Raw genomic sequence first — 8,937 nt, forward strand, 5'->3', positions numbered from 1 at the left:
ATCGTGCGATAGCGTCATCAGCGTTTGACCAGGGGCATGATGACGAAGCTTGACCAGCTGCTATTTTTAAGTATATTACGCAGATTTGGCCTACCGGGCAATTGACTTCCAAAAGAGGCTGGTAAATAGAAGCAAAACACCCTACGTGGCCGACTTGCTCCTGATTCACCCCTAAGCCGAATATAGTTCCTCTAAAACGACCTTAATCGGCACGAAAATTTTGACAGGGAATTTACCTCCAGGTCTTACATAAATAATTTGATGCACCAGTTGCTAACTTGTATGCGATTGCTAACTTGTTTGCGATTGCGGATGTTACGAACTTTTAGTAACTAACGTGAGAGTTTTAATTCAAAGATAAATTCAAAATGACGCCATGTTTCATTTGGAGTTCAGGAAATGCGCAATACTGAGTCTATGATTTAATCGAGTACGATATTACAAATGGCTATTTCGAAATTATGTTAAGGTTGATCAATAATGTATCAAATTCGTTTATATGAAAATGTATCATTCGTATCTTTAACGCTTCTTCTTGCAGGATGGTCAAAATTTATTTGTTATAAAATGCAACTCAAAGAACTTCACCTCATCTTCCTTAGCAAGCGAAGTTTGATAGCAGTGATACAATTCCTAGCGTTATTTGACACCGACGCGTATGCATGTAAAACACACGAATGTGCATTTTAGAACTGAAGAACAATATATTTTAAGGTCTTCTATTTAGATAGAATCATGCTAATGCATTATTTGATGTATATTTTTAAATGATCATTCTGTTCTAGTGATATTTTGAACCCCATATTTTTATGTGCGTAAATTGTATTACTACTAGATGATCACCAGATAATTAGAATTTTTCTCTAAAATGGTTGAAATTTTTTTGAGGAGAGCATTTCTAGCCACTAGATTTCTAAAACTTCTCTAATATTGCTGTCATATCCGATATGCTATTGCAAAATTTATTCATCGCAATTGTGAGTCACACTATATAGTAGAGATTTTGCAAAAGAAATTTCATTGGAGAGGCTTATTCTCTAGACACGTGTTTCTTCAGAAATTGGACTGCTGTCTGGCAGCTAGTTTGCTTCGCCTACAACTCTTGTATGTAATAAATATTGGAAGTAAACGTGAAAAAACATCGCATCGATGAACATTTATCACTGAAAGATTTTGTGCTGAAAAATATTGTCGACACTACACACCCACGGGATCATCTTTCATGTCTAGTGCCTATATGCCACGTTTTATAGTATCTATGCTAAGATTATATAGACGATTTCTTGAATCTCGATTCCACGCATTTTCCATTTTATTTCTCGAAATTTATGCATAATTGTAGTCATTCGTACATTCTATCAATTGAACATTGATTTTTCCAGTACAGAAAACAAACCGTAATCCAAACCTGTTCCTAACTTGAGGAGGTGTATGCAAAAATCGGAAACCTTGTTACGAAAAAGACATCAATTTGAATTTAAAAACAGAACCGAAGTTATTGTTCAGTTTTTAATCGTCCCGGTAGTCTTGTTTCCAAGGTTCTCTGCAGTTATTGTTTCTGTTTTTCCTTTGTCAATAACTCCATCGTTAGAAAATCTCGTCCTCGTTTTTTATGAACTATGAAAAAAGATTTATGTATGATGGGAGTCAATAGAACCGAGTTTTTAGTGTCTGCGAAATTTCTAGCTGTGTGTGTGTCAGGGAAATTGAATATTTTCACACAAAACACGGGGCTTCTGCCGACTATTTGAACGCAACTTAGAAGTCAACTGGCAGATGTTCGCTCACTTGTGTCAAGATGATGACTAAGAAGGAGAGTTTCATGCGAGCCGTCAGTTGGACTGTCGAAAATTAAAGTCTGACAAACTAAGGATGAACAAATTAATTCAGAGTTATTTTGCAGTAAAAATTTGAATCAGTTGGCCTTCTGGCCTTCTATTTAAATTTTTTAGCTTAAACGTTAACTGAAAAATTTTAAATGATTTACATTCATGCCACAAAAAATCCTTCACATTGGAATACTACACAATGAACTTAACTCAATTCTCGATCATGACTAGTCCGACTACATCAATCATTAATATTCAATTCAAAACTTTTTAAACATTCTCATGTAAAATTTTGACGTCTGAGTTTTCAAACGGATGTGTCTGATCTTTATATTGAAGCTTAAATGTAGGCAAAGTCTCATATTTAGAAACTAAAATCACACTAATTTCATAAAAATCAAGCGATAAACAATTTACAAGTTTAGCAGAAAAAATTGCGAGGGTCGGAATATAGTCAAATGTGGCTAATCATACTACATTATCCACATATATATATATAATCATACTATATATCAGCCGCAGTTGCGTTTGATTTCGATCAGCCTAATTTTGTTCTTGATCGAATAATTACTTTCACAAGGTTGCTCATGGCACGAACAAACCTCCAAGAAGATGACTGAAAAATTAATTGTTATTGAGGCTACCTTGGACATGGGTGAAGCGTTTTTTAACTTTTTGGAGTTCGATTTCTAAATAGCTCGGAAAAGATGTAGATGAGCAGAAAAACGACGTGTGCAAAATTCTCGACCCCAAGGCTGATTTCATCAGGATTCGAAAGTCGTTTGAAATTTTCAAAAATATGAAAAAATTACACATGGATGGAAATTTTCCCTAAAATTTAGAAAGCCTTTTTAGATGTCACAATGGACAAAAATAATCATAAAAAACGTCTTTAGAATATATTTTCCAAGTTTCTGATCTCTACCTCATCTTCATTATTAGAAAATCATAATAAATTATGATTGTACAGCATATACTCTATATATTTCAACATTTTACCATAATATATCTTTCAATTTGTGGAGCTCTAATATTATCATCTTCATTGTCAGAGGGTCACACTAAGAATGACTAATTCTCCTATAATTGTAACTTAAGGAATTATGTTGACATAAGGCATCAGAACTCTCTTTCCTTATTAGTTTCAACCTTAGACATCGAATTATAAACTATTTGACCCATGTAATCACAACTCGCAGCGTGTTGATACTTTCGAGAGGGAATCCATAGATTACCTCTCTTTTTTGCATGCCTATATTTTGTCGACGCTGAGGTTTTAAAGTACGAATAATAGGTCTTCCGATCTAACGTTTATTTCTATTAATCATTTCATATGCAATAAATAAGTTCATACAATAACGTACCAAAAGGTGTTCCGGTAAGTATTGCATGGAAGGTTCAATCTATACAGCAGGAATCATTCGATTTACAACGGTTGTTAAAAACAAGGACCGAGAGATTATGCTTAAGGATCCAAGTCACGTCTTAACAACGGAATAATCATATAAAGATATCAACAGGTTCTAGTGATAAAAAATAAGCGGCCCTCCTTTTCCATTATGATTCAATTTTATTTCATAATTTTTCTTCATTTACCTGACTTCGTAAAATTTACTTTTATTCCTTTTACTCTGTAAATTGTAACTATAAATTGAAAACTTTATGCCTTAAACAAAAGGCTTCATTTAAGCATAGATATTACATTTAATTGGAAGGGAAATATTGAAAAATCAATTATCTGGGCAGGTTTTAATTGTCAATTTCCTTTTTTAACTACGAGTATTTCTCGCGACTAACTTGGGAAAATCTGTAGAACGCTAATACACCGTTAGAAAAAACGGTGAAAAAACGGTCCCACTGGCATTCTAGTGGCCGGTCGCCACGTAAAAATAAACTGTTTCGCCGTTTTTATCAGTTGTTTTACGGATTTCTAGTGTTAAATTAGACTAAAAACGGCGACACAGTGTTTCTTTTCACGTGCCGACCGGCCACTGAAACGCCGGTAATACCGTTAACGGTAATTGTTCTAAAAGTGTAGTTTACGAAAATTGAACAAAAAAACGATCTATGAGTATATTTTGCATGCATCTAAAAAAACAAATTTATTTAAGCCAATATTATTCGCGCCACGGTCAGCCAATTTCAGCCATAGTCGCCAGTTGCCATGAATGAAATTTTTGCCCATTTTAAGTTCCCAGTGATGGCCACTTGCCAAGCCAGTATATATGAAACTTACCAGTTGAAAAAATAAATGTTTTATTATCTAGTCAGTACCTTGTAGCAAATTGAAACATCTTATGCCCACAGGCCTGCAAACGGGAATAATTTTTTAAAGGCCTCCCACACTCACCATTCCAACAAAAAGGAATTAATTTTATTAATTAAAAACAGGGAATGGTTTCATGTCAATGATCAGGGCCCGACCTTAACGCCTCTGATGGTGGCCTACACCGACTCCGAGGGTCACTGAGCTGTGACGCGAGCGAGGAGCGGGCCCACGTCGAACTTTTCTCTGACTGCTGTTAGGATGCTAGCTGCATTTCCTCTCTGCACAGCCAAACCCAACCTTTGCTCCAACCATAGAGTCTCTCTACGTTTGCCGGACGATTCCGTAATGCGACGGCCAATCTGTGATATTAAAGGACCAGTCGTTTCACCATATGTGCCCGTCGTTTCTAATGCGACTGGCTCGAAACGATACCGAGCTGCCAACGCCGCGTAATTACGTCTCTTGCTATCCTCCGCCGCACGAGCCGCGAACCCAGCAGAAATAGCCGAATTATTGACGTGCGACTCAGCAAAAGTGTCGACGCAGGTTGCATCCCAGCACAAACACCTCCCATTAGAAAATAGGAAAACCGTTAAGCCATCTGGTCTCTTACCATCCCCTCTGTCCACTCCACAAGTCCTCTGCCGGCCCAAACTCGCGTCCTCGGGCAAAGCAATACCTGCGTTCCCATTGCGCCACTCATCCACCGCCATCTGCAAACTGTCGTCCTCGTCCAGTCGTACATTATGTAAAACAGCATCAACCAGGCCACGGACCGAGTGGAGTGACGATATGAATGCAGGGAGCGCTATGTCCTCAAAAGATTTCTCGAAACAATATAAGTTCGAGTTAGCGTTTCGGGACATTTAAGATTCTAATCGCCATATCCGGCACCATATTGGAGGTAGCGATGGTCCATGAGAGGTAGCGAATGCCCTTAAAGTACATAGCCTTCGTTCGCATTAGGTAAATCAGGAAATAATGTACTAGGAATAAGACCTTAAAATGGATTGTAAAACTTAGTTTAATCGATTTGCAGACATCTTTCCTTGACAATATTGGCAAATGACTATTTTCGAATGATTATTTAAAGTTGTAAGTGATACCCATTGATCTATAAAGATAATGCCAGTTTTAAGGAGATTGGATCGAGCAGCACGGAAACTTTCTATTATCCACTATATTTGATGGATTACACTGCGGTGGCGTTCTGAGTGGTTGTGGGTTCTGTTATATTCGGTGGTTCTGAGGGTTCTGAGTGATTGTGGTAGTGTAGTGGCTAATATAATACATGTTCATTAAATTTGTGTTTAGTCCCTTAGTCATTTTACCATTAATGTATAATTGTATTTAGATCATTTTTTTCGTCTGCTCGCTCCTAGACAGCAACTTTTATTTTTCTCATAACCGGAAACGCGATTTTTCAACAGCTTTGTTCTTATGATGATTCTCAGAATGTTATCTAGGGATGACATCTCGAAGGTATCAACACGTTGAGAGTTGATATTGTATAGGTCAAGTCGTTAGTAATGCAATATCCAGGTTGAAATTAGTTAAGAAGGAAAATTCTGATGCCTTATGACTAAGTAATTCGTCAGTTTTAGAGTGACCCTCTAACCATGGAGAAAATAATATACTCTAGATATTAAAAATGTATCCAAAAGAGTTTTTAAGGATGGTTTTGACCTACGGCATCCCTTAAGTAAAATAAGTTTATTCTGTAGAAAATATTCATAAATATGCTTCACCCTCATAGTTGTTAACATTTCTTATGATATTCTAAAAATGAAGACGATAAGATATGGCTTGAAAACTTAGAACTTATATTTTAAAGACGTTTTCATGATTATTTTGCCCATCGTTACTTTTAATATATTACATGGATTTTTCGTAAAATTTTCTTACATTTGTTTTTGTTTAATCTTTTTAAAATTTTCAACCGACCTTCGAATCATGAAGGAATCAACCTCAAGGGCTAAAATTTGTATAAAAAATTATTAGTATATTACTTTTATTGGAATTATCATATCGTTTTTATACACTTCCATAACTTTCCGCACTGTTGTGGAATAGAAATCCAAAAGTTAAGAAAACGCTCCATCCTAGAAATCTCCATCTCCAGCTCCATCCCTAGGATGGCTCCATCCCTAGGATGGCTCCATCCTTTATCTCCAGCTCCATCCCTAGAAATCTCACCTGACTGAGAGGAACGTGACATCTGTAGAAATGTAGACCTTGGAAGCACACAGTATTTACGACAGAGACAGTCTCGTTAATGGTCTAAAAACTTCTTCCGTTCATGAGACAAAAGTAAACGCCAAAAATTTATATATTAACAATCAATAAACAGAAATTAATCATAAGTGTCGAGGAGATCAACGTGACTCTAAACTAAGACGCAGTCGGCGAGGGACTAACTGAAACTTATACACGAGAAACTGTTGAAATTAGACCGTCAAACAAATTTCAAATGAATGAAATATGAAGGTGTACTTAACGACGCATGACTTAAAGATATATTGCTGTGTTATCGTGCGCTTCGAGCTCAAGTTGTAGAAGTAATTTAATCCTTTCGTGACTGACTGGACTTCTCGGTCCCAAACCACTAGTAATGCGAATAGCACTGACGACGGTAAATGTATCCGGGACGGAAGGGTTAAGTTCAGTCTGATTACTTCTTATATGCAAACAACTGAAGAAAGTGCTACTTGCATGTGGTGTAGCTAGATTAAAACGCTGCTAACGTGTCCAGTTGCTAGCGTGTCCGGTTCTTCTATCGACTAAATTGTAAACTCATATACATGTATGTCATACTCGTTGTACACGTTTACATATATTGAGTATGAATATATTGTAAATGTTTATTCCTGAACAATACTGATTTGTGAATGAATACTGAACTCATACATAAAAAATATGACTCAGTACTCACTGCAGTGAGTGACAGAGAGCGCATTTTCTCATCGACGAAAACGTGAAGTCACGGACGAACAGACAGACAGACAGACAGATGGACAGACAGACCACGGACGGACAGACGGACATGGCGAGCACAATAGTGCATTTTTTCCATAAATGAGAAAATGCGCTAAAAATTTATTCATTAGCAGGTGTTTGGAGGGCATTTAACGAAGTACTGTGGAAATAATATCTTCTTCGATGAGCAATACGCGAACGGGACATTTATTAATCGAAATACTCGCCCCCAAATTTGCGGGAACGCGACATGGAAGGCTGCAATAATGCCCCACCTATAATCGACCGATTATTCCTAACTTATGGCTTGGAAAAAACATCCAGGAGTTAGTTTATAACGTTGGACCTTCACGGGAAAATTTTGGAGAATCATCTTGCGCCGCTCGTCTTGTCGTAACTTTCTCTCTTTTCCTATTTTTAACCATCAATAAATACCACCAATATAAATCTTGTGCTTCTATAAAATAAAAAATGTTGAAATCATAAATAGAATAATTTCTGTAATGTTGGGAATTATGAATTTGGGGATTTTAACCAAATATACCATTAAGCTGTAATGAAAAGAGCTCTAATAATCGTGCTGAACTTACACTGTAAAAATGCGGACTTCTTGCCAATCGTGGATGATGAAAGTGTATCTCCTGTTTTTTCTTCGAAAATAATCATATCCAGCAGAAATAAAGGATAAAATTCTGTTTAATGTAGTAACAAGAATTAAAATGTACGAATCAAGAATCGATTGAGCGAGAACCCAAGAGTTAACGGAGATCGGAAAAGCATCCCTAGCAACGGTTGCCGGGGCTCTGGTACAGATTGCATGTTTCACAAAGGCGCCCGTACGACAGTCTCCATATCGCTATTGGGTTCCGCGGTCGCTCTTCCGGCCTCAGCTATATTGCAAAGGACTGTACATAAATCCTCATGGGCTTTATATTTTGGTGGTAAACTTGAGTTTTGTTATCGTATAGAAGCATCGTTCGTTTCCAAGAGTTTTCTGCTCCTGCTAAAGCAAAAATATAATTTGGGCGAGAATTAGCAGTAGAGGTCATCAAAGAGCTAATACTCTCCAGCATCGTGCATCAGGTGGCCCAAATGAGGGCGGATGAACGATAATCAGAGGCGGCGATCCATCGTGGCCTGGGACTGCTATGTCCCAAACAAGTACCAAGATTACCAAGTAACTTGGTATCTTGATAATTGTTCCGGACGTAGCACGCCACTATGGATCGCCGCCTTATTTATTTCGCGTTACATTATTCCCGTTTACAGGCATGTGGGAATAAGATGTTTCAATCTGCTACAAGGTACTGACTAGATAATAAAACATTTATTTTTCAACTGGTGAGTTTCATATATACTGGCTTGGCAAGTGGCCATCACTGGGAACTTAAAATGGCTAAAATTTCATTCATGGTAACTGGAGACCTTGGCTGGAATTGACTGACCATGGCACGAATAATATTGGCTAAAATAAATATTGTTTTTTTAGATGCGTGCAAAATGTACTCATAGATCGTTATTTTTTGTTCAATTTTCGTAAACTATTAGCGTTCTGCAGATTTTCCCAAGTTTGTCGCGAGAAATACTCGTACGTAGTTAAAAAAAGGAAAATGACAATTAAAATCTGCCCAAACAATTGATTTCTCAATACTTCCCTTCCAATAAAATGTAATATCTATGCTTAAATGAAGCATTTTATTTTAGGCATAAAATTTTCAATTGATAGTAACAATTTACAGAGTAAAATGAGTAAAAGTAAATTTTGCAAGTCAGGTAAATGAAGAAAAATTATGAAATAAAATTGAATCATAATGGAAAAGTAGGGACGCTTATTTTTATAGATAGAGCCTGTTGATATCTTTA

The sequence above is a fragment of the Hyalella azteca genome, unplaced genomic scaffold, assembly GCF_000764305.2.
Source record: "Hyalella azteca isolate HAZT.00-mixed unplaced genomic scaffold, Hazt_2.0.2 contig17914, whole genome shotgun sequence".
NCBI lineage: Eukaryota > Metazoa > Arthropoda > Malacostraca > Amphipoda > Hyalellidae > Hyalella > Hyalella azteca.